This window comes from Humulus lupulus, chromosome 7 (genome assembly GCF_963169125.1).
Source record: "Humulus lupulus chromosome 7, drHumLupu1.1, whole genome shotgun sequence".
NCBI lineage: Eukaryota > Viridiplantae > Streptophyta > Magnoliopsida > Rosales > Cannabaceae > Humulus > Humulus lupulus.
The window spans coordinates 106,991,412-107,015,535 of NC_084799.1; the positions used below are offsets into that span (position 1 = coordinate 106,991,412).

At 34.4% G+C, this 24,124-nt stretch overlaps 1 non-coding gene across 1 annotated transcript; it reads left to right on the plus strand.

The window, feature by feature from the left end:
- The first annotated feature begins 17,044 nt into the window (after window positions 1-17,044).
- Window positions 17,045-17,150, plus strand: LOC133792848 (small nucleolar RNA R71). The gene has a single exon (XR_009874320.1). It is a non-coding gene; the product is annotated as a small nucleolar RNA R71 (small nucleolar RNA).
- The last annotated feature ends 6,974 nt before the right edge of the window (window positions 17,151-24,124 follow it).

Below are 24,124 nucleotides of genomic sequence, written 5' to 3' on the forward strand. Positions count from 1 at the left end.
AAATTGTTTAAAGTTGATTGTTTCTCAAATCATCTCAAGAAGGGAGAATCTTAACAGTAGTTTTAATAAAACATTTTGCAATTGAAATAGCCAATTGGCTTCTTGCTAGAAATCATAGAGAGATAATTTGAAGAAAAAATTGCTCATGAAACATTACCCATGGATGGCTAAAGCATAAACAGGTTAAAAAGCAAGGAAAAAACATATATATTAGCATTGCTTCTCTATACAAAAAGCATGGGATTTCCATAAATAATGAAAGAGATCTCAATTCCCAACTAGAAAATCAAAGCAGAAATATACCAACTATAATGGGAAGCAAGGAGGATTTTTTTAAAGATGTTTAGGTAGGAACACAAGTCCTTGGAAACCTAGTAAATTTCAACTTATTATCAAGATGATAATTAGAAAAGTTTTTGGTCACAACAAACCAAGTATTAATGATACAATAAGAAATATTACTGACTATCCCTATTGAAAACAGAACATAGAACTATTGATTGGCCTTTCTTTCAAAAAATTTAAGTTTTGTAACTTTGTACAGTTTTGAGTTAAGCTATTTTGTTGAAAGGAGAATCAAAATATAATTTATCAATCACTTTCTTTGTACAGAATTAAATTTCATTTACTGAGACTGTCAAGCAAGAACACAAAATCAAAAAGAAAAAATATATATAAAAGCCATCCATAAGAGTGCCAATGTAGAACTTAAAACAATGATTACCATGTCAAGACAAACAAATTGAATACTTTTCACACATCTAAATTCAAAAGGGAGATAGGGGCATTGGTAAGAAAATATTAGGCCAAATGTGACTTGAAGTAAATCAGCAAAAGCAACCAAGAATGAATACAATAATACATACAATAATACTATAGAATGTTTTGTTAAGAAGTCTATTTACACTTATAGATGTTATGATAGTGTTGACCAAGACTTAAAAAGTTCCAACAAAATGAGGCAATGAAAATAACTAAATCTAAAAGCTTGTCTACATATGCTACTGTATATTTACAAGCATTTTCCCTAGATCCAAATAAAGTTAAACAATCCAGTGTAGCTAAGAATAAAAAAATCCAACTAAGAGGCATAAACAATTAAAGCTCAGTAATAAAAGCAAAATTTCCCACTTAAAATAGTTTTCTTACAAACAAAACTCAATATATAGAATAGAAAACAATAACAAACCATATTTCAAAATAAACAAAAAAAAGTATTATTATCCACCTCATATAGAATGGTAGTAGTTGTTCAATACCCTAATAAAAATAATTATTCTTATGAAAAAGTAAAAAAAAAAATTAATAAGTAAAGCTTCAGGACCTTAAACAATGAAAAGAGGCAAACCCATATCAACATTATGAAGAAGGAGCCCGAATTACATGCTATAAAGTCTATTTTTTACTTGGTAAATTATTTTATTTTAAAAAATAGACAAATCATAAACTAAGAAAAGTGATAGAAGTCAAACATAAATTAAAGCATAGTATTTACATCAAGTAATATTTGATAGAAATTTTTCTTTTGTGCTGTTCAGATCAGAAAGCTGATAGCCCAAAAGATAGAATTGTGTTAATCCATCAAAAAACACAAAAGAGAAACAATAAGCTAAGAGATGAACGAAGAGAAAATCCCACTGCCAAACAGAGTATCCGCTATCGCTGAATTCCAAGACCACTAACAATAGAGGTACAAAACTAAAATTAGCTTATAGGAAAAAAAAAAATAGAATAGAGCTTCTTCTATTTTTGTAAGCAATTAGTAGATTGAAGCAAACAAGGTTCAAAAAGAAATAAAGAAGGAAAGTCATGTCTATAGAAATCAAAAGTGCAAATAGGCTTGTGAGAGACTAGGTAAATATAGTTGGAATTCTGCATTGATACTTAATTGAATGCTCATGAGAAAGCAACCAAAATAAAAGGCTTACCATTATTTTGTACCAGCAACTACTATTGATATATTCAATCATATCATCATATACTTTGACATCCTTATGAGTTCAAAATAGATATTAATAAATCAAAATAACTATTTTACAAGAGCTTCAAACTAATTATAGACCACACTATTTTATGTTTCATTGTTTTCAAAATAAAAGCAAAAAGTACTAATAGCCTCAAATTTGATGTTCAATTGTACTTTATAGACCAGATTTTTTTTTGGTATGAACCAAGCCTCAAAGAAGAGAGCATTAACACTTCATTAATTAAATAAACATAGTGAACACTACAAGCTCCTGAGAGATTTGGTTATGCAAATTTAATGGCCTTCTCCTTAGTGGCAGCAAGTGAAGTCCTTGATGATGAACCTAAGAGTTTTAAAACTGTTATTGCTTGTAAGGACAGAAAAAATTGGCTTACAGCCATGGATGAGGACATGAAATCTCTATATGACAATAATACATGGAGTTTAGTAAAAAGGTCTACTGGTTCTAGATTGGTAAGCTGTAAGTGGATTTTCAAGATTAAAAAAGGAATTCCTAGGGTTGAAAAAGGCAGATTCAAGGCTAGGCTTGTTGCTTGTGGGTTCACACAAAGGGAAGGCATTGATTTCAATGATATTTTTTCTCCAGTTGTGAAGCACAGATCTATGTGGCTGAATACATTGCCCTCACTGAGGCGGTTAAAGAAGCTATGTGGCTTGAAGGTATTGCTAAGGAACTGAAGCTATAGAATGATGTCATTACTGTTCACTGCGCTAACCAAAGTGCTATACACTTGTCTAAATATCAAGTGTACCATGAAAGAACAAAACATGTAGATATCAAACTACATTTTGTTAGAGAAGTTATTGCTCAAGGATTGGTGAAAGTTAAGAAGATTCATACTGAACATAATCCATCTGATATGATTACTAAAGTACTTCCGGCAGCAAGTTTTATCACTGCTTGGATCTCATTCAATTACAAGATGGATAGGCCCTATGGGGCTATTTGGGCAGTCACTAGTTCAAGTTTAGTTTCTGAACCAAGGTGGAAATTTGTTATATTGGTCCAGGCAACTAACTTCTAATTGTTTCTGTTAAGTTTGTTGGTTTTATTTCTTTGCTTGTAATACTTTGCTATATAAGTTTGTATTACTTTAGTTTTTCATTGGTCGTGAAAAAGAACAAGTTTTATTCTCTAAAATTGTATCATCTTGAGAGGAACAGAGACAAGAGTGTTGTAAAGGTTGTAAAGGTTGTAAAGAGAATTGTATAAGAAAGAATCAATAATAGTGGCTGCCCCTTAGATGTAGACTAGTAGCAATTTTGCTCTAGTTCGAACCAAGTAAATTTTGGTGTGTTGTTTCCTGGTTTGATCAATTTTTTTGGTCTTTAAATTTGTATCTTGATTAAAGCTTCTGTTTTGTGGTGTTCTTCTTGATATACTTGGCACAACAAAAACTATCTCTTTTTCAAGTTCCTCCACCAGCATTAGATACTATATGACCAAACCAAAACAACACTCAATATTGATAACCTTATACTAACAAGTCTATGTTCCTTTCTGCCTCAATTCAGTATATGACATATCATATTTGACAACCACTGTCTTTTTACAGATTAAAACTTAGAATCAATATAGAGATTGCCAAGCCCTTGGGGCTGGTTTTGGCCATGGAGTAGAGTGGTGTCTAGCCAACACTCATTTGAACCACGTATGTGTTTGTGTTTGTGTTCCTCTTTATGTTTCATTTCTGTTTTGATTTGATTCCTTGATTAAACCAGTTTTGTCTTTAAGATTGATTATTGATCAATTGTTTTCTGGTTTATGGTGTGTTTTCTGGTTTATGGTGAGTTTTCTGGTTTATGGTGTGTTGATTTTCACTACAATTTATCAAATATATATTATCATTAGGACTGTATTATTATTATTATTATTATTATTATTATTATTATTTAATTCATTTTCATTGGTGCATTTTTCAAAATTTGATCTCATTCACTAAACAAACAAAAGAAAACACTTTCTTAAATCTTAATTATAAGGAAGATCAATGATCTGGGTTTTGGAAAGACAACAGAAAATCTTCAGGATTACATTGACTAATACCATTTAAATTATGAAAAGAACAGCTAGGGTGTTCAGTTTTCTTTCTGAAATTTGAGACAGCTCCCAAACTCTTTTCACACCAGAATTTTATCCATGCAAAACTCATTCTACATCAATCAGTTGCTAAAATTCGCTGATTGTACTAATAACTCTAACAATGTCATGAGAATCCTAAAATCCATAATGGAAAACATCACTGTGCTAATTATGGAAAATTAGTTTACCCATCATAGGCCATATAAATACCAAGTTTAGTATGAATAAAAAAAATTACACCTTTCCCACAATAGGAAACAAACTTCTTATGTCCAAACCAACCGAGATAGTTGATAAATATACAATCAGAGAAAGGAGTTAAACCTGGTTAGGATTAGCATTCTCAGGTTCAAAATGATACTCATGCATGACCCATTCAGTCCCTTGTCCAGGGCAAGGGCCTTTATAAAATACCAAAATCCTCTTCCCCCCTATGACACCTTTGGTTGATTTGAGTCTTCTGAATGCTCTAAAGCCTGCCTCAACTCTGCCATTCGCTTCCTTCTAGCTCCTCAAACTAAGCCCTGAAGTGAAATTGCAATAAAATGAACATAAAACAAAGGAGGCATTTTGCCAAGAATTTAACCAGATAAAACTCCACTCTAATCATATCCCATAAAGAGAAAACACATAAAACTCAACCAAAGATTTTAATTTTGAAATATGCAAAATCTGATTTTGTAGATTCTATGAGACCGTACCAAAAAAAATGTCCCAGCAATATGCAAAATCAATATGCAAAATCAAAAACACATGCAAAATCAAAAATTAATTTTGAAAACCACAGATTTTATAGATTCTTTGAGATTCAAGCTGATAAATCTAACATCTACAACTAATTACTTACCTGGCTTGCCAAGACCGAAGAGAAGAACAAATTTGAGAAGCCCAACGACTGGAAATCAAAGGTTTACAGAGAGATAGAGAAAGACGAGAGAGAGAGAATGAGGAGTTCGGAGATTGTACGACCAAGCCGAAGAAATGGGTCTCTTCTTTGTGTCGATATGTTGAAGGAAATGGGCAGAAATGTTGAAGGAAAGCTCAAAAATGGGTGTCTCGGGTCTCAAAAATGTGGAAGAGAAAGGAGATGGGTGTCTCGGAATTCTCAGGTCTTAGAAATGAAAAAAAAAATTCTAAGTGGCGGGATGGTGAAATATATTACCGCCCTTTTTACATAAAAAGTTGCCCAATATAATACTCTACCACAATACTTTTCTATTAGTATTATATTGATGTGTTATGGAAAGGGGTATTTGGTGCAGTGTGTACGATTGCATGGAATCCCTAAGACCATAGTATCCGACAAAGGTTCGGTGTTCACATCAAGATTTTGGGGAAGTTTATAGCAAGCCATGGGTACTAAGCTAAGGCTCAATATAGCATTTCATCCTTAGACCGACGGATAGTCCGAGCGTACCATACATATTTAGAAGATATGTTGCAAGCATGTGTACTAGACTTCGGAAGATCATGGAGTAAGTATTTTCAACTTATAGAATTCTCCTACAATAACAACTACCAAACAACGATCAGTATGGCGCCCTATGAACTACTTTATGGAAGGAAATTCCAGTCGCCGTTACATTAGGACGAGGTAGGAGAAAGACGATTGCTTAGACCTGAGGCTGTTAGAGAGGCTCAAGATGTAGTGGAGCTAATTAGAAAGTGTATGCTCGCTGCTCTGAGTCGACAAAAGATTATGCAAATGCCAAGCGATGGGATGTAGAATTCAAGGTCGGAGATCAAGTCTTCTTAAGGATATCTACAATGAAAGGAGTGAAGCGATTTAGGAAGAAAGGCAAACTTAGACCTTCATACATAGGTCTTTTTGAGATATTGGACAAGGTGGGACCAGTTGCGTATAGATTAGCCCTACTGACAACGCTAGCAGACAACCACAATGTGTTTCACATCTCGATGTTGCGTAGAATTGTGTTAGACTCATCCCACGTGCTTAGATATGATACGTTAGCACTCCAAAAAGACTTAATTTATGAAGAACGATCAGTTCACATCCTAGAAAAGGGGGTGAAGGAATTACGGTCGAAGAGTATGCCAATGGTTAAGGTCTTATGGAGTAATAACACAGAACAGGAGGCAACGTGGGAATTGGAGGAAGACATCCAAGCACGGTATCCAGAATTGTATGGTAAGTAAATTTCGAGGACGAAATTCTTTTCAGTAGGGGAGAATTGTAGTGCCTCAGAATTTTACTTAGTTAGATAATATTATCTTATGTTGTAGTATTTTAATTTTCGTGATATTGGTCCAAGCCAGGAATTATTTGAGAACTCGTAGAGTTAGTTATGAATTTTATATGTTTAGCCTGTAGATTAGAAATATTAATTTTATCATAAGGTTTAATTAATGTAGTTGGTCCTAAAAATATTATTTATTAAAACCTAAGATTAAAATAGAATAATTAAGAATGTGACATTTGTCACATGTATATTTATTAAGGATTTTAGATGAATAAAAATAATCAAGGATAAAGATAAGCCTAGGAAGTCTAGAACATTCCCTCAGATGCTAGAATCTCGTATTAATCAGTCAAATTGATTTAAACAACTTTAAGTGTGCTTAAAACATGCAAACATGTAGTTTAGTACGTAAGCGTAAGCCGATATATCATAGATATAGGGAGCAATATATCGCCTATGCTGATATGGAAAAATACGTCGACTTTGCATGATCGAAACCACGGGACCCTCAACAAAATAGGACAGGCGATATATCACCTATGGTGGGCGATATATCAGCTACATGTGCCATATATGAATCTCTGTGAAATTTGAAGCTAGAATCAGCCCTCAACTACTTGGACTTGTTCTTAAACAATTTTGAGCGAGTTCTAAGCATTTGTTGAGCGAAAAGTGCCATTTTTATTCATTTAATTATTCATTTTAATGGGAGTCAGTTTCACTCCTTGAATCCTATAAATGAGACCCTTCACTCAGTCATTTGCATCATTTTTCAAACACTTTTTAAAGCCTCCAATCTTCCTTTCTCGTTCTAGAGAGAAAAACTAGGGTTTTGGGGTTAAAAGTCTGTGGTCTTTAAATTAGTCGGGTCTTTACACACACATTCATCACATATAATTAATTCAAAGCATAAATAAGTAAATAAGATTAAAATAAGTAAACAAATAAATAATTAAAAGAATAACCAAATAAAATAATTAAAAGAAATAGGACAATAAATAATTAAATTAAAATTGTGTGTGTTTGGATATTACATGGAGTTCACAATAACTTCAGGATTAAGATCAAAGATCAATTTGTAGATGATCATCTTATTGATATGTTTAAGTAATACTTATAAAACAAACGATATTTAGTTAATTATTAATAACATATCGGATCACGTTCATGTATAACTTCTTTACACAAAGTAACTCCACTAAGAAGCCCTACTACATCACTAATCCAGATCTAGATTACATGTATTCATAATACTAGTGAACCTTACTCACAATATTTAATTAAAAAATTCCATATAGCTTTGTTTTACTGCGAACTATCTAAATTCGTTCCCTACAATCTTAATCCTCTCTTGCCAATACAAGATTGTTGTCTCAATATCGAATTTGAGAATTTTCTGATATTCATATAATATTATTCTAATAATAATAATAATAATAAACAATCAATATATGCAAAAATTCATTTTAATTATTTATTTCATAAAACATTGTTCAACACATATGCTTTAAAGGGCACAATTCCCAACAATCTCCCACTTGCCCTATAACAAATGAGGCATCTCTCTCAAACCCATGTTTCTAACATGATCCTTAAAAGACTTGGTAGCTAAAGTATTAGTAAAATAATTTGCAAGGTTATGTTCTAAAGCTATCTTCATAACATCTATATCCCCTCTTTGAACAATACCCCTGATCAAGTGGTACTTCCTCTTGATATGCTTTCCCTTCTTATAACTCCTCAGTTCCTTTGAGTTAGCTGCCGCCCCACTATTGTCATAGTACAAGACTAGTGGCTTATCAATGTTTGGATCTACTTCCATATTAGAATAGAACTTTTTTAGCCACATAACCTCCTTAGCTGCTTCACAAGCCGCTATGTATTCGGCTTCCATGGTAGAATTTGCAATACTGGTTTGTTTGATACTTCTCCAAACTACAACTCCTCCACAAAGTGTGAACACTAACTAGAAGTTGATTTTGACTATCTTTGTCTGATTGAAAATCAGAATCAATGTAACAAGTGGGGTTTAGGTCACCACTTGAATATACAAGCATATATTCTCAAGCTTTCCTAAGATACTAGAGAACATTCTTTACTACAATACAATGACTCAATCAAGGATTGGATTGATAATGACTGACTACCCTTACTGCATAACAAATGTCAGGTCTTGTACACAAAATGGTGTACACTAGACTACCTACTACAGAGGTTTAGCGATATTGTCTCATATTGTAATAACCAAGGTTATTATTTTCTTATAAGCTCCTTAAATATGACCATAGGTTATTTTAATTAGTTTATAGTTTAACTTGAGCGATGGAATTTAAAAAGATTGCTTTAAGTTTAAATTATTTGTTTTACGATATGATCTTATGATTTAGAAAATAATTATAGTTTGGATAGTTATAATTATTTTAGTTAGTGTTTATAAGATTTTAGTATATGATTAAATTTATAGTTTTAAGTTTTTAATTAAATTAGAATATAGTTTTATTAAAGAATAATGCACACATTTTATTTGGTGGTCTAAGAAGTATATATGTGGCATTAAATTAGGTCCCAATTATTTAAAATTAGCTAGTATAGCCAAATTTCCCTATGGTATTATTAGGTGGAATTTTTGTGGATTAATTAAATTAATATTACAGCTAAATTGATAGAAGAACAAGACTAGGTGGTCCGGGAAGCATAAGAATAGGCAAGGATGGACTAGTTTGAATTAAGTGACTATGTATCAACAAAAGCTAGTTAAAAGGAGATTAGAAATTTAGTTTAAGGAGTCAAAAACTAAGTAGAGAAAATAGTGGGTTGGTTGTACTAGAAATAACTAAGATTTGAATGTTTTTGAATTTGAATGGCTTAGGTGTATGCATGGGAGACTAAGGGGGAAACAAATGGGGACTTTGACTCCATTTTGTTACATAAGAGGCTATGTGGCATTAAGAGAGGAGTTGTAGCACATGACTAGGAGAAGGAAAGGGGCTGGCCAAAACTACCAAGGGGTAGGAAGATTTGAATTTTAATAACTTGTTGAAGGATAGTGAAGAAAATTAAGGAAGGGAGTTGAGACCTAGAGCCTATAAATAAAGCATTAGGCTCTCGTCTTCATTTTTCACACTCAAAAACAAAGCTTTCAAGCCTCTCATTTTTTAAATCCATAGCTCCCAAAAGCTCTCATCTTGTTGCCCCATAAAAACACCATAGTCGAACCACTATATCCTTTATAGTGCTCAAGATTTATTTCTTTCTTCCTCTATTTTCTTAATTAGCATCAACACTCTAGCCATTATAAAACCCTATAGCAAAAACACTAAACCCTTTCAAGCCAATATATAACCAAAAATATCCCAACTATCCAAGCTCATGGTGTAGTGTTGGAAGATAGACATTAAAGTGAAGGCTCGGGATTTCATCTTTTGGTTCTAGGAAGGTATGAATTTATGAGGTTTAGAATTTTGAAAGTATAGTTTTATTATAAGACTCTAATCTTAAATTTTTATGCCATACATAAAGGTTTTGGGCTATTCTCTATAGCAAAAGCAATCTCTTTTCTTTTCTGCTTCCACACTCAAGGTAAGGAAAATTAGGTAGTTTAGTTTATGACCAAGTTTGTGATATGTATGGCCCTAACATTTCAGGTACAAAAATAAGATATGTATGGGTGGACCTAAGGTGTTCAGAAATGTATGATAGACCTAAGTTTATGTTCGATAGGCTCGTTTGCCAAAATTGTATGACAGACTTATGTTCGAGGTTTAATTGCCACCCCTATATAAGCAATTATCTTTTCTTATACCTGTCTTGTTATTATGACCTATGATTATTACCTATTATGACCTATGTTGTGCCCTAGAATATATTATGATGTTGTATGATTAGTATAAATTAGCGTTGTTATGAACGATTGTTTGATTTATGATATGATTGTTATGATTACCTGTTATATGACTTTGATCTGTAAATTCTACACGCAAGTTGACGTGGTCTTGTCAAGTAATAAAGTCTGTAAGAACAGAGATCGTCCCACAGAGACTATTAACCAATTACCAATAATTGCTTTTCAAATTCTATTTGGTGATTAAATTTTATACGAATAATTAAAATTAAAATGAATAATTCTAAACTACGAATACAATTTAAATAATTGTAAATAGAACAATGAATCAACAAATTAAAAATCAATAATAAAAGCCTAGGAATTAATTTCATCAACTTTTCATTCTATTAATTTTTACTAATCAATTCTAAATCTCTTCTTCCTATTCTAATAGTAGGTGAACATAATCGAATCCTATTCTTTTTCAAGATATAAGATCTCAGCCTATATGCATGTTTTCTACATTTTTGTGATAAACTTAAACATATAGAATGCATTAAGCATGGAAACCTAATTACTGCACAAGTCATACAGGTACTTTCGTCCAATATACAACCTATGTCTATATAATAATAGCATATTCAATTCTCATCTTTCGAATTTTGAATCAAAACCATTAAATCAAGTAAATAGTGATCAAGTATTTATTAGCATTAAACAAACATCATATAGATTAGAATAGAGAAAAAGTATCAATAGAACATCATAGTAAGATTAAATTGAAATTCAAGTGACTACATTAATCCCTAGATAAAAGATTTAGTTCATAGATAACATGATGACAATAAAATTCAAATAATTGTTCATAAAAAATAACCTAAAGAATTCAGATGAAGAAAAAATCTAGAAAGTCATAAACTAGAAAAATAAATCTAATTACAACAGTCTTTTCTAGATCTAGGGTTTTATAAAACTAAACTGCCTTCCTAATTTGCAGAATAATGTCCCTTAAATAGTTTTCCAATGCTCCAAAGTGAAAAGACCATTTTGTCCTTCAAAAAGTGGCTAAAAATCTCAAAACCGCGTCGATAGTGCTGTAGCGCTAGGTCTTAGTGTAGCGCCAGTAATGAGCATTGTAGCGCTAATCTTCAGATCCTGGTAGTGATGTAGCGCTGGGGCGCTATTAACATATTCAAAAGCTTTTAATGTCTCCTTTCTAGCATTGTAGCGCCACTTTGATAGCGCTGTAGCTCTATTGACAGAATCATTACCCGGACATATTTCTCCTTAAAGACACGATTTTCTCCAAAATAACTCCATTTTCTTCCACTTTCACTTCATTCCACTATTTTCACCATCTTAGCATCAAAAACATGAAACATGAGCAAATGAACATAATTCTGCAATAAAATAGCCCTAAACTAAAGAAAACCTTCCTAAAAACTAGACCATAAACAAGCCTAAAACTCGTTTATCCAACTCCCCCAAACTAATCCTTGACTCGCCCTCAAGTAAAAAATATAGCTAGACTTAAACCTAAACAAATTAAATTGACATAACCAACCAATTCCAACACTCAAGACTGCTATTGACATATAATTCTCACGAAAAAAAATCATGCTATTTAAAGTATTAATCTAGATTTTCAGTCAAAATACTTCACCCTTTCACTGCAATCTATTAACACCAAAGCTCATTTACTCATAACTCACAAATAAAATAATTAAACCACTTTATGCACATCAAATTCTCACCAACTAACCACATAACCAAGTATTTCCATATGCCTGCACTTCTTACTATTCTCCATTAATATAAACAAATGCACAAATAAGAATCAATAGGGATTTTCAAAGGTTGTAATAGAAGGCTTAGGTACAGGTAGATAAAGAAATATTTTTAGGCTTAATCATACCACAAGCATTTCAACTAAACAAACTTTCCTAGAAAATTTCAAATCTCTCATCCCTTGTTACCCCTTTTTCTGTGCAATGATTGATTTTTTTTTTCACAATACACTCCCCCAAACTTTGATTTTTCAATAGAAAATTGTCTGGGAGTGTAATCATTTTGCACTTCCTTTTTCTTTTCTTTCCTTAACTTTTCTCAATCACAAGGAATTTTTTGAATAACACATAATACATGCATCCCATTACACATTCACTCCCCTCATATAATAGTTTTCATGCTCATGGTATGGGTCAAAAAGAGTAAATGGTAATCTAATTCATAATTAGGCTCAAAAGAATGTGTTAACAAGAAAATAGTTATAAGGCTCAAAATGGTTAACTAAGGACAAAATTTAATAGGGTTAGCTTGAAAGTAACAACTAGTCCAAAAAAAATTGCCTATATCATTTTCCTAAATGTGCATTGTTTCAAATTTCATCTAAAATAGTAAGCAAATAGGTTCTAGAATTATTTTTTCAACCCACAATCCAAATTCGACATGCATAAAATATTTCAATTATAACATTTTCAATTTATGAGCAATAGATCTCTAATGTCAACAGATCACAGTGAAAAAACAAAGTAATCTAACCAAGCACACAGATTGTTTCAGAAGCACATCAACTTTTCCTTTGGATTATACTACATAACAGTCAATCATATTAAAATGGCAATTATCATCAACTTAATTTACACTCTAAAACATGACTCAATACAACTAACTAAAAAAAACTAACTGAAAAGCGCATCAAATAACACTAAAAATAAGTAAATATCTCCCCCAAACTTAAAACATAACATTGTCCCCAATGTTAAAGTGCATAAGGAATGAGAAAAGAGACTTACCTGAACAGCCACGTCAGCATGGCGGTTGTGGAGGCTGGGACGAAGGTCCCTCAAAAGGTTGAGATGGCGGAGGCTGTGGTTCTTGAAACCCAGCAAATGGTGGAGGGGGAGGTGGAGAGAAAAATGGAGAATATGGTGGATACGGTGGTGGTAGAGAAAAATAATTATGATCTGACTCATTTAAAGACCATCGACTCACTAAGTTATTTAAGCGAGCCACATGGTTGACTTCGTACTCGTACCGTTGTCCCATATATTGATTCATCATCTGATGTTGCTGAACCATGTATTGATTTTGTTGGACAAGATAATCCAACTTATCATTGACGTTCTGCAATCTAGGGTCATTACTACCCCCCAGCAACACCAATTCTTCATCTTCTTCCACCTCAGCTTCAACACAGCGTTTACCTTTCTTCCTCGTCAGTGGCACATAAAGAGTAGGTGAGGGATAATCCTTCATTAAAGTAATAGAAAAAGGTTGCTGCAATGACTGATAAATATCTGTGACTAACTCGGGCACTCCAGCTTTGTAGCATAACACAGTGATTATAGACCCATGGCCCAAACCTCCAGTGGTATGGCTTTTTTCAATGTACTCAATGTTCTCTTTATAATCCACGAGCCCATGTTGACAGTCATACCTGTCATCAGCGCATACATCAAAAGTACTCTATCCTTAGTCATGTCAGACACATGACTCACTGGCACAAACCAAGCACATACAAAGAAAGCCCAGAATCTGGCCTCAATATTCAACTGACATGAAGCAATACTCTTGGGTAAGGAACGAGATAAATTCCATGGAGCACCTTCAAAACATAACTTCTCAACCACAACAGCATAATCTATGTATCCTTTGAAAAATCTTGTATATTCCTTCTCTTGCTCTTTTATATTCAGCACATTAAACACCTTATTAATTGATTCAGCTGTGAAAGGCACCAGCTTGCCTATAACAAATACTTTATCATTGTGTTTAGCCTTTAAATTGGCATAGAACTCATAAACCAATGATACGTTCGTCTGAGCCATCTTCGTAACAAAGTTATCCCACTTCAGAGTTCCTATATTAGCTCTAACCAACTCAAAAATTTGATGATCAAAGGGTTTAGATTGAAATTCAACTTCTCTTTCAGGAATCAACGTTTTTTCTCACAAACTTCTCATACCGTTCTTGAGCTGAAAAATTTATAAACCTTGTTTCATCAAATTCCTGCTCCAGTGTGTCCTCCCTTTGTTGAGATGCAAAAGCTTTTCCCTTACCTTTATCCTTAGACTTCCCATCCTTACTTTTAGGAGCCATAGTATCTATGCTATCAAAAACACAAAACCCAGAAAAAAAAAATTCGGCAGCACCTCCCCTTAAATTATATACTTTCCTTCTTCAAAATCACCCTATAAATTCAATATCACAGAACAAAATACCCAAATACCACAGATCATAGCAGCAAAAACCAATTTCTACCCAAAGACAAGCAACATTTGAACCCAACCCCAAATGTGGACAGAATCTTGAAATTAAAATGAGTGAAAACACTTACTAGCCTTTGAAATGGCCTTCTACTTGCTTGAATGATCAAAGCCCCTTGAAAATTTGAACTTTCTTCAAGAAATTTGAAACTTTGATTTTTAGGGTTCAAAAAGTTGATTTTGAAATTGGTTTTGGTGGAAAGAAATAGATCAATGGTTAATAGAGCTGAGAGAGGAGAGAAGATGAAGAAGAAAGGTGGAAAAATATGGTGGGATATCTTGGAGGAGGCTTTAATGGAGGATAGATGGTGGTTTTTGGTTGTTGGAATAGAGAGAAAATGGAATGGGAGAAGAAGAAATGAGGGTTTGGGGAAAAAAATTTGAAACCCAGCCTTTTTAAAAAAAAATCTGATGATTAAGAGCGTTGTAGCACTACTTATATAGCGTTGTAGCGCTACCTGGATAATTCTAGGCAATTTCAGTTCTGGAAAGAGCGGCGTAGCACCACATTCATAGCGTTGTAGCGTTGCTATTCTATAAATCTGTGGACTCTGGAAGTAGGGTCGTAGCGCTACCTGGATAGCGTTGTAGCGCTACACTCGTAAAAATAAAAAAATTTAAGCGCTTTCTTGTAGAACCATTGTGTTTTTCACGGTTTATAAATTACATCAAAAAATTTCCTAATTAAAACTAAAACAAATTCCCTAAAACATTGTTCCAAACAAAACAAAAACAAATAGACATAAAGTTAAAATAAAATAAAAAATAAACATTGGAATGCCTCCTAAGAGTGTTGTCTTTAACGTCTTTTAGTCGGACTCTTGTTTTCATTCATATTCAACTCAGATCAAGTCCTCCCCTCACATCCTTTAGAGCCACAATATCATGAGTCGGCCCTCGCTTCTTGTGATTAGAAATTATGAGAACTTTTCCTCACTCATATAACATTTGAATCCTTTCATTAAAGTATTTTTTTAACAAGTTACGCCCCTTTCTCATTCCTGTTTTAACTATGGAGCTTTTCTTAGAGACTTCCAACTTATTACCTTCTTGGTTTACCACTTCAACTCTACAACAAGTTGGAATTTCTATAGCTACAAAAAACTTTAAATATTACTTCCTCTTTTTGCACTCGCAGCTTTAACTCACCCTTTTGTACATCAATTAAAGCCCTACCAGTCGCTAAGAATAGCCTTCCAAGTATTATTGGAATATTTTCATCTTCCTCCATATCTAAAATCATAAAGTCTACAGGAAAGATGAATTTATCCACTTTTACTAATACATCCTCAATCACTCCAAGAGGGTGATTAACTGATTTATCTGCCATCTACAAATATACCGTAGTTGGCCGAGCTTCTCCCGAATTTAGCTTCTGAAAGTATGATAGAGGCATCAAATTCACACTGGCCCCTAAATCACATAAAGCCTTTGTTTCTACTAAACCCCCTATAGAACATGAGATATTGTACCAGGATATTTAAGCTTTGGAGGTAGTTTCTTCTGAAGTATTGCGTTGCACTCTTCAGTTAGTGCAACCGTCTCATAATCCTCTAATTTCCTCTTCCTTGACAAGATTTCTTTCATAAACTTCACATAACTTGGAATTTTTTCTAAAGCCTCTGCAAAAGGGATGTTAATGTGTAGTTTTCGAAATATATCCAAAAATTTAGAAAATTGTTTGTCAAGATTAGCCTTTAGAAACCATTAAGGATATGGAATTTTTGGTGGAGGCTTGGTATATTTTGGCTTCTCTTTCCTTGGAAGGTCTTCAGTAACTTCCTCTTGTGCTAGACTAGTGACATGTTGATCCTTTATCTTCTTGCCCTTGTTTTCTACTGTATGTCCTTCATACTTAGTCCCATTCCTCAAGGATATTGCATTACACTGCTCTTTAGGATTTACCTCTGTTGAACTAGGTAAAGCCCTTTCATTACGATCCACCATTGACTTGGCAAGTTGGCCAACCTGTGTTTCTAAGCTCTGAATGGAAGATTTGGTTTCTGTCATAAATTTGCTCAATGAATGAGCGGATACCTCTGGTTTAGTCATTTGAGGCGCTGGTTGTTGATGTGGCGGCATTTGTGGCCTTTGAGTATCATAAAAGGGTCTTGGGTTTAGCCCATAAGATGGTGTATGTGGAGGATATTGAAGGGATTTGGATGATATTGTGGTTGGTGCCCTTGATTATCACTCCAAGACAAATTCGAATGGTTCTTATATGCTGGAGTATAATTGTTATGGTATGGGTTGTTATTCGGTTGCCTTGGGAAATTGCCAATGGCTTGAACCTATTCAAGTGGGATGTCATCTACCGAATAATAACTCATCGCTGGACATTGCTGAAAGTGATAAGGGCCTCCACATGTCTCACAACTGATAAGAACGAGTTGTAGTTGCATCGCTTGAGTTAAACTATTGTTTTGTTGTTGTATTTGTTTCTTTGGCGAAGCAATTTGAGCAGTGAGCATAGCAATAGGATCAACTTCGAGAACTCCTGTCGCCTTCTTATTTTCTCGCTCAGATGGCTAATTATAATTATTCATGGCCATCTCCTCTAAAACCTTGTAAGATTCGTTAGTGTTTTTGCTCATAAATGCTCCACCTGCTGCTGCATCTATGATAGTTCTTGTGTTTTCCCTCAGTCCATTATAGAAAGTATGCACCAACATCCATTTCACTATACCATGATGTGGACATTTTTTTAGCAGCTCTTTAAACCTCTCCTAAGTGTCATATAATGATTCCCCCTCAAATTGACAGAAATTATTTATTTGACCTCTAATCTGTGCTGATTTAGCAAGAGGAAAGTACTTAGCGAGAAATTTTTGAGCAAGGTCTTCCCATGTCAGAATGGAATTGGCTTGAAGCAAAATCAACTGACTTTTAGCCCTGTCTCTCAACGAAAATGGAAATAGCCTCAAACGAATTGCATCATTACTAACTCTGTTCATTCTGAAAGTATCACATAACTCCAAAACGTTGGTGATATGGAGGTTCGGATCCTCATTAGGTAGCCCCCCAAAGTGAACACAATTCTGAACCATTTGAATAATTGAAGGCTTGATCTCAAAATTGTTCGCCTCCACAGTAGGTGGGCGAATACTAGAATGTAACCTATAAGAGTAGGGAGTACATATGTAACGCTCTGGATAGCCAAGACCGTTACACTGTGTGTTTATAGAAGTTCTAGACTTGCTAATCAAGTCATTTAATTAAAAACGTGTTACTGAAACTATAATGGAGCTAGGGTTAAAAGATTTTGGCCTTAAAAGTCACATTTCTTATAAAGAAACATTTCATATTTACACGGGATCCCAAAAATATTAAGATTAAAACCATTTACAAAAGATTCAAGAATTAAATACATTATTAGCCATATTAAGGCAAAACAGACAATTAGGCAATCTCTGTCCAGATCCACTCCTCGGCCATGGCGACTGAACAGCTGGCTATGTACATTCAGCCCCGCAGCTCTCCCCCTCAGGACTGGTCTAACTTGCTTTTGCCTTTACATGCACCACGTAGCACCCATGAGCCAAGGCCCAGCAAGAAAACACAACAACAGAGCATAGGCAATCAACAGATAATTCGATATCACATATTCCATAAACATGTTCTCGACCATTTAAACAATCAGAATAACCAAATATTCATCATACCAAACATATCAACTCATATCATACATCAATTCAAGAATGATAACTAGGGTTAGCGCCCTCAGGTCCCACCCTCCGTTATCCCACTGACTCCGGCCCGCTTAAACCGTGCTCAGTGAATATTAAGTTGTCCTCGACTACCGGTGGCCAAGCCGCGCCCTGTGCATAAATATTGTGTACGGCACCCTTAGGCCGCTATCATATGTCCCATGGCATAATACCATCATTGACATTATACAGATATCGGGAGCTCTTAGTCCCATCACAAACATATAACCGGGTGCAGTTTTCTTACCTTTGGATTTGTTGGCTTTGTTCACTGTGATCCTCAAGCACGATCCTTCCCGAGCCCTAGCGCGAACCTAAACACAATCATAGGCCGAAGTCATCACCAATCCTCAATTCCAAAACCTAGCCTCGGGACCAATCCTGAGCCCCTGAGAAGTCCTAATTCCACCAAACAGGGTGGTGGAATCAAACCCCGAACCCTTGGTCAAAAACCCTTGAAAATAACCCTAAAATCCCTTTCTGAAGACAGGGTAGCGCTATAGCGCTCATTGGAGGGCACTACAGCGCTACAAACAGAACCAAAATTCCCTCAGCAAGCTTGGCCTAGCGCTACAGCACCCAAAGGCTAGCGCTGTAGCGCTAGTCACAGACTGCCAACACCACATTTTCCCTTCCTGCGATTTCCCCGAGCCAAACTTAACCAAAACTTCTCCAAACCTTCACCAAACTCAAAATCAAGCTCACTAACATGTCTAACTCATCCCAAGCATCATAACCACATGCACCTATAATCCCAAAATTCACCATAGTCACTCCTAGACTTCAGAATTCAGCAAAACACAGTCAAAACTTCAAAGTTTAAAGTTCAGAATTTATACCTTTGATGGAAATTTGATTTCAAGTTAACTTCTTGACCTCCTTAGCTTGTTCTTCCCCAATTCCTTGGCTTGAATTTCCCTAAAGTTCCCATCAACTCAGCTTAGACACCATAGTTAAAACTAACCAAACCAGAAACTGGAAACTCTAAAGGCTTACCTCAAATATTGATGTGTTCTTGTTAATCCCTTCCCAACCTCTCAAGTTTAGCTCAATACTCTTGTTTCTCAGCCTAACCTAGCTCCCTTCTGAGTTTTGCTCCAAGAAAATTGAACAGAAAGGGTGAGAGAATCACCAACCAACCCTAAGAAAACTGCTCTGTTTTCCTTCCTTTTTCTTCTTCTTTCTTTTCCTTCTTTTCTTTCTTTCCTCAGCCTTCTACCTTTTTCTACAATTCCCACTAAGTATAAAGCCTCAGCATACTTATCTCTTGTAAGCCAAATGACCATAATTCCCTCCCTTTTAATTTTAAACCTTTATGTGCATCTAGGGCGTTTTGGTCATTTCACCCCAATTCCCGCTAATTCCTCGAATGTCTATAATATTTTCCGCTTAATTCCCGATACCTAACTAATCTCCAATTATATTCCTCAATACCAAATAATTTCCAATATATTCACTAAATTCCCATTTATACCCCCAGGCTCGCCCCGAGGCGGGTATAAATCCCCACCGTGACTTTTTCGCTAATCTGCTCACTAGGATCGTCTCGAATCACAGATCACAGATATATCCACATAATAATGTGGTCTCAAAAATTATCACATATATACACAGTTATGCCCGCAACGGGCCAAAATTACAATTATACACTTTCTGCCCTAATCAGGGCCTACATGCATACTAATACACATAGTCATGCATCTCAGATATTCAAGTAGCCATGCAACATGCTTTAAATCATTAAATCACACATATTCCAATTATGCCCTCCCGGCACACTAATCAAGGCCCTTAAGCCTTATTAGTAAATTTGGGTCGTTACAACATAGTCCCTCAAAGGCAAGTCTACCTCACTTGCAGCGTTCCCCGCATTACTCTGATTCAGATTGTTCTTAGCGATATTATTGACATTCTGAGCAATCTTTTCAAGTCTTTTCTATTTTCTTTCTCTTTTGTAGGTATTCTCAATCTCAGGATCAACAGGTACTAGTATTTTCGAACCCTTACGTCGTATAAAAATAGGTCACCTGAAATTGAGACATTTAAAAGCAACTCGATTTAGAAAACGTTAAATTAAGACCAAAGTAGATTGACAAACAATTATATTTGATATTGATTATTAGTCCCCAGCAACGGCGCCAAAACCTTAATATGTAAATTCTACACGCAAGTATACGTGGTCGTGTCAAGTAATAAAATCTGTAAGAATAGAGATCGTCCCACAAAGACTATTAACCAATTGCAAATAATTCATTTTCAAATTCTATTTGGTGATTAAATTTTATTTGAATAATTAAAATTAAAATGAATAATTCTAAACTACGAATACAATTTAAATAACTGTAAACAGAACAATGAATCAACGAATTAAAAATCAATAATAAAAGTCTAGGAATTAATTTCATCAACTTTTCATTCTATTAATTTTTACTAATCAATTCTAAATCTCTTCTTCCTATTCTAATAGTAGGTGAACATAATCGAATCCTATTCTTTTTCAAGATATAAGATCTCAGCCTATATGCATGTTTTCTACATTTTTGTGATAAACTTAAACATATAGAATGCATTAAGCATGGAAACCTAATTACTGCACAAGTCATACAGGTACTTTCGTCCAATATACAACCTATGTCTATATAATGATAGCATATTCAATTCTCATCTTTTGAATTTTGAATCAAAACCATTAAATCAAGTAAATAGTGATCAAATATTTATTAGCATTAAACAAACATCATATAGATTAGAATAGAGAAAAAGTATCAATAGAACATCATAGTAAGATTAAATTGAAATTCAAGTGACTACATTAATCCCTAGATAAAAGATTTAGTTCATAGATAACATGATGACAATAAAATTCAAATAATTGTTCATAAAAAATAACCTAAAGAATTCAGATGAAGAAAAAATCTAGAAAGTCATAAACTAGAAAAAGAAATCTAATTATAGCAGTCTTTTCTAGATTTAGGGTTTAATAAAACTAAAATTACCTTCCTAATTCGCAGAATAATGTCCCTCAAATAGTTTTCCAATGCTCCCAAGTGAAAAGACCATTTTGTCCTTCAAAAAGTGGCTAAAAATCTCAAAACCGCGTTGATAGCACTGTAGCGCTAGGTCTTAGGCGCTGTAGCGCTATTGACAGTGCCATATTGCATTAGAAATTGTTTCACTAGCGTTGTAGCGCCAGTAATGTAGCGTTGTAGCGCTGGGGCACTATTAACAGATTCAAAAGCTTTAAATGTCTCCTTTCTAGCACTGTAGTGCTATTGACAGAATCATTACTCGGACATATTGCTCCCGGAAGACACGATTTTCTCCAAAATAACTCCATTTTCTTCCACTTTCACTTCATTCCACTCTTTTCACCATCTTAGCATCAAAAACCTGAAACATGAACAAACGAGCATATTTCTGTAATAAAATATCCCTAAACTAATGAAAACCTTCCTAAAAACTAGACCATAATCGAGCCTAAAACTCGTTTATCAGACTTTTTTTTTGTATTTTCCTTACTGGGCTTAGAAGCTCACTCCTTATTATGTTGGTGTGCAAACAATTGAGGATGGAAAGGTCGGTGGCAAGAGGGATCTAAGAGCCTAGTGATGTATTCGTGGGGACCATATAGTCGAGGAATGATGAACGGGCCTTTGACCTTACTTACTAAGCTTTTTCTTTTAAATTTTGTTTATTTTTGTATCTTAATGTTGCTCATTTTATCTTTTTATAAACCTTATTTTATTTTTAAAGACATGGGATCCCTTTGCTTATTATCATTTTCTTAAATAAAGGAACAATATCCATGTTTATGATCCAATGTTGTGTTCTCGATAATACTATGAGAAATTAGGGCTTTACACATATCCTCTTCTTCTTGAGGTGTCTTAGGACACTGTTCTTTAGAAAGGATAATTCTATGATGGGTTAACATATCACCCTTCTTGGAAATTTGCATACTGAAACATTCTAGTGCCTTATCAATATAAGTTTCTTGAGACAGAGGCAAAGCCTTGTTCTGTTGATCCCGAAGGATCTGGATGCCCAAAACATAATTTTCATCTCCCATATCTTTCATTTGGAATTGCTCAGCAAGCCATTTTTTTAGTTTTATTAATGTTTCTATGTCATTTCCAATCAGTAGAATAACATCAAAGTTAAGAACTAAGAAGACCACTACACCATCTTTGATTTTTTTGTAGACACAAGGTACATTTTATTCAAACCATACGTTTTGACTATGTCATCAAATCTCAGATTCCAAGATCTTGAAGCTTGTTTGAGTCCATAAATGGACCTAAGAAGCTTGCAAACCTTTCGCTCTTGACCTTTTACTTCAAACCCTTCTGGTTGAGACATATAAATGCTCTCGTCAAGATAGCCATTCAGAAATGTTGTCTTAATGTCCATTTGCCATATCTCATAATCCATGCAAGCAGCTATGGATAAGAGTATGCGAATAGATTTTAGCATGGCCACAGGAGAAAAGGTTTCTTCATAATCAACCCCTTCTCTCTGCGTATAGCCCTTTGCTACAAGCCTAGCTTTGAAAGTCTCCACTTTCCCATCCACTCCTCTTTTCATCTTGAATATCCATTTGCAACCAATAGGTTTAACATATTCTGGTAGATCTTCAAGAATCTAGAAGAAATTGGAATACATCGATTCCATTTCTAGGTTCATGACGTCTTGCCATTTTTCTTTGTTAGAATCTCTCATTGCATCTCTATATGTCAATGGATAATCTTTGTTTGTGTCAGACAAAAGCATTTGAACTTCGTGTTCATAGTGAATTGGTTGTCTGACAACCCTCCCATTATGACAAAGCTCTCTATTATTCTGACTAGAACTTGTGGCTTCTTCTTGTCGTTATTCATTAGGAACAATGTGTGATCTATTTATTTGATCTGTGACTATCTCCTTCAGTACAACCTTACTGTGAGGCTTGTGGTTGTTAATATAGCCATATTCAAGAAAAGTATCATTTTTTGATACAATGTTTTATTTTCTTTTGGACTATAGAATATACCACTTCTAGTCTCTTTGGAATGCCCTACAAAATGCACAATTCAGTGTGAGATTCCAGCTTTCCAGTATTTCCTTTCAACACGTGTGTTGGACACCCCTAAATACGAAAAATGGTGTAAACTAGGTTTAGTACAATTCCATAGATCTAATGGTGTCTTCTTGATAGACTTGGATGGAACAACATTCAATATGTACATTGCACATTGAATTGCATTGCCCCAGAATAACAGTATCAATGATGAATAACTCATCATTGATCTAACCATGTTAATAACATCCTGTCCCTTCTTTCTGAAACACCATTTTGTTGTGGCGTTCCAAGTGCAGTGAGTTGGGATAGAATTCCATGCTCACGCAAGTGGTCCTCGAATTCATAATCCAAGTATTCTCCTTCTCAATCAGATCGAAGAACTTTTAGTGATTTACCTAATAGCTTTTCAACTTCTACTTGGAATTCTTTAAACTTTCCAAAATTTTCAAATATCTTTTGCATTAAATATAGGTAACCATATCTTGAAAAATCATCAATAAAAGTGACGAAGTATTCAAACCCTCCTTTCGCTTCTACATTAAGTGGACCACACGCATCAATGTGTACAAGTTGGAGTGGTTCTATGACTCTTGAACCTTTTGCAGAGAAAGGTCTTCTGGTCATCTTGCCTTCCAAACAGGAATAAAAAACTAGAAGACAACCAATAGTTAATTCTCTTAAAGGACCCTTCTTTACTAATCAACTAATCCTATCCAACCCAATATATCCCAATCTCAAATGCCATAGATATGTTTCATTATCAAAATCACTCTTTTGACATTTAATAGATCTTGGGTTAGCAACTTTAAAAATTTCAAAGTTGTAGATTAGTCGTTATTTTGCCTTCATTTTATATAGTCCATCATTGGATTTTTCTTGACAAATTTCAATACAAGATCTTGAGAGAACAATTGAATTATTATTGAAAGAAATATCAAAACCTCGTTCATGCAACATAGAAATAGAAATTAAGTTTCTAGTAAATCCATGAATAAA